Source organism: Prinia subflava, chromosome 4, assembly GCF_021018805.1.
Source record: "Prinia subflava isolate CZ2003 ecotype Zambia chromosome 4, Cam_Psub_1.2, whole genome shotgun sequence".
Taxonomy (NCBI): domain Eukaryota; kingdom Metazoa; phylum Chordata; class Aves; order Passeriformes; family Cisticolidae; genus Prinia; species Prinia subflava.
In genome coordinates, this window is record NC_086250.1 from 8717887 (window position 1) to 8721487 (window position 3601).

Genomic DNA, 3601 nt, shown 5'->3' on the forward strand with positions numbered 1-3601 from the left:
CTAACCTTCAGTGTATTGGACCTCCAACAACAGCTTCAGTGCCATGGACATATCCAGCATCCAGAGGTCTGAAAGGAGCAAATTCCATGATTCCTTTCTCAGCATTACAAATGTTTTGGAAAGATTGGTCATAGAAAGGCTTCAGCATTGACAGCTGAAGAAGAGCTCCAGAAGGATCCAATTCAATTCCATATACTGGATTTCATATACAGTCTGCTTTTTTTTTTTTTTTTTTTTTTTTTTTTGTTAATTCTGAGCCAAAACTCTCTTCAAATCTGACATTGCTGCTTCCATGTGTGATTTATGCAGATGGCAGAATAGCACATGAAGGTGAAGAGCATTTCTACACCTCCTTCACTTTGCAAATGAGCATTCCCAAGCAGTGAGTACTCAGCTCTTGGCAGGTGACTGTGCAGTTGTGCCTCCCTTGGAAAAAGGCTTTCCTTTTTATCCAATAACTGAAGCACAAGGACACAAACCACAAAGGGGAAGTTTTATTCAGACTCTGTCATTTTTCTGCTTTATGTGTTATTTTTGAAAGTGTTCCTAGTCAAAATCTTCACAAGTTTTTTACATATTGAGCTCTTTATTCCAGGTTACCTGCTGCTTTGTGGGCACTACATCATGAGGTACCTCTCTTTATTTATTAGGATTCAGTATTCCTAGAGAGGAAGGAAGCTAAAGGACATGAGATGAAGAAGGGAGGGGCAAAATAAGAATGTGTATCACTGTAGTGGGCTGACCTTTTCTGCCAGCCAGGTGCCATCCAGAGGCTCTCCCCCTACCCTTCCCCAAGGTGGAAAAGCCTATGGGTTGAGGTAAATACAGAGAGCACTTCCCAGCTATTGACAAAAGGCAAAACAGACTCAACAGAGAAGATTAATTTATTGCAGGAAACTGACAAAAAATTAAACACCACCATCCCCCTTTTATTCTCCCTTCAGTCACAATTTCCGTCCTTCAGTCCCAGTTTCTCCATATCCTTCCCCTTATTCCCTGGGGTGGTGAAAGGGGGCAGGGCATCCTCCATGAGCTGCAGCATGGAAATCTGCTCCAACATGGTCCTTTCCATCAGCTGTGAGGATTATCTGCTCCACTGTGGTGTCTTTGACAGTCTTCAGAAGAATCTTTTTTCTGCTGCCTAAAGCACCTCCTCCTTCTCCTCCTCCTCATCTTCCTCCTCCTCCTCGTCTTCCTCCTCCTTCATCTCCAACATTGATTGCTCATTAATATATAGGAAAGAGAGAAAATCCAGTTGAAAATCCCATAAAAATCAAAAATTCTGAGGAGAGGGACAGCATGAATTCACTCTCTGATCACCTGACTTTCCTAATATATCTCCAAAGGAAAAAACAGTGCCACATGAGACCATGCTGGATGTTTCTGACTCTCTTCAAGCAGAAACACACAGAACTGCTTCCACAGACTGACCTTAATCTTCCGTAGCCATTTAAAGCACCCAGGTAAGAACAGCTGCTATCATCTTGCTTTCCTGAATGGAGTTAAAGGCAGTGTGCAACAGCTGTGACAAGATGTTGTTGTGCATCCTCTTACTCAATTTCAGGCATTTTTTCTCCCCTTTCACAACTCCTCCTGCTTCATCTCTTCTCAGCCCTGGCTTCTCCAGGATGCTTTCCTCATCTCTTCACTGCCTGGTCCAGCTAGTTCCTCATGTTGTCCTTGTTGTGTGTGCTGGCTCCTTCGCAGGCATTACTCTTCTCTTGCTGCTTTTTGACTGTTTCCTGGCGAGTCTTTTGTCTTTTCTAGCTCTTATCACCGTGCCTTCCAGCCCTCCACTACCTGCTGGACTTGGCAGAGGCAGTGGCAGCAGCACGAGATGGAAAACAGGCATCAGACATTCCTACCCCTATATGGCATCCCTGGTGTGATGGTCATTATGTTTATCCCACCCTTGATGGGGACTGGTCAGCATATGTGTTTACCCTGGCCACTTGGTCTTAAAAATAAACCAAAAACAAACCCCAGGCACTGTAAATTAGATTAATACAATAGGAGTGTTTCTGACCTTGTTTATGTCAGTTGTACCAAGCTGACGTAAGTGTGGTCCCTCCTGGTTTACCTGGTTGTTTGTGCACTTTGAGCAAATTGCTGTCAAAATGAACTGTCATGGAAGAATAAGGGGAATTTTGGCTTAACTGCCAGCTCCAGTATTACGCCAGTATTTTGCCTCTGAAATCGGTGCCATTGCTCTAACATAAAACTGCAATAAGCTGCAGGGAATTAAATCCTGTTTTCTTGCCTCTGAGAATTTTCGGAGGCTGCCTGATATGGCATGAGTCAAAAATATTTTGTTATTCACTGCTTTTTCTAATTATCAGATTTGTCTCCAGTCCATTTTGTGGTGTTGGCCAGGCACTCGATCTGAGTCAAATTTTCCATACAATCCACACTGCTTTATGTTTCAGTGTTCTTTTTTTTTTTCCTTTTGCCCTAAAACCAGAACAGAAGAGCTGGCTAAGCATGTACAAACCTGCCTTAAGTAAAGACTTGTTTTTCCTTCTCACTCACCCCTTCTTTTCTATTTAATGTTAGTACAAAGATGAAACACAGGTGGAGTAGCACAATGGTTAGAATTTTGATTAGCAGATTCTCAATCTGTTCACTTGTCAGAGGACCACCTTATCCACATAATTCATCCCCATTAATGAAGCCAACCTCTTGGAGGTAACATTAATTTTTGTAAGGAGCTGTTTTACAATAAGGAGCTGACACTTCTTCCAGCATTCCTTCACAGCTGGGGTTTGCCCATCAAGAGTTATTCAGGCTTGAAAACCACCTCAAGTTGCATAAAACCATATGAGAAACACAAAAAAATTGAATGACTAACCACAAATGGTCTCATTCCTCATCACCAAGGGGGTCTCATCACTTGGCCCAAGATCCTGCTGTTATTCTTCCTGTTATGACCATGATGCTGGCATTGTTTTTCCCACCCATTTCTCCACCTGGATGGGTGCTGTTCCCTGCTGAGATTTAGGTGAAATTTCATGTGCAAGCTGCTTGCTGTCAGTTTTATGCACTACAATCTGAATCTGTGACAGACAATTTGGTGGAAGAAAGGGATTATTTTGTGTGAGTAACACGATAGTTTCACCCAATTTTCTGAGCATGGGGCAGACTTTAGAGCCATCATTTCAAATATTGATTCAGACAAACCTATTTCCTGCTGAAGAGCGCAGCCACAGTGGCTCCCAGGCCTGCTATGTTGACTTGCTTAGTGAAAATATGCATAAAAACCTACTTTGGTTTACAAGTCATGGCTGAAGGAGCTCCACAGATGAAACTGTAGCTTTTGGACAAAAAGAAAATAGTTTCTTGTTTATATATTACACTAAAAAATTTCAGCGTTGTTGGCTTTGCTGGAAAAATCCCACTGGCATTGACTTTGGACATCAGAGATTATCAGAAGCCTGGCTTGAAAACCTCCTGTTCTGAACTAGCTTTTCCTGAAATTTCCAGCTCACCAGGAATGGAGAAAAAAAAAAAAAAAAAAAAAAGGCCGCCAATAGCTTCTGTTGCACTTCAATTCCTCTTATTTTTCTGAGTGTGTCTCTAGGTGTGTGCTGCCTTTGTCTAGTCC

At 42.3% G+C, this 3601-nt stretch overlaps 1 long non-coding RNA gene across 1 annotated transcript; it reads right to left on the reverse strand.

The window, feature by feature from the left end:
- Positions 1–866: 866 nt before the first annotated feature.
- Positions 867–1461, reverse strand: LOC134549306 (uncharacterized). Its single transcript, XR_010080057.1, has 2 exons — positions 1321–1461; positions 867–1222 (listed from the first exon to the last, which is right to left on the reverse strand). It is a non-coding gene; the product is annotated as an uncharacterized LOC134549306 (long non-coding RNA).
- Between the last annotated feature and the right edge of the window lie 2140 nt (positions 1462–3601).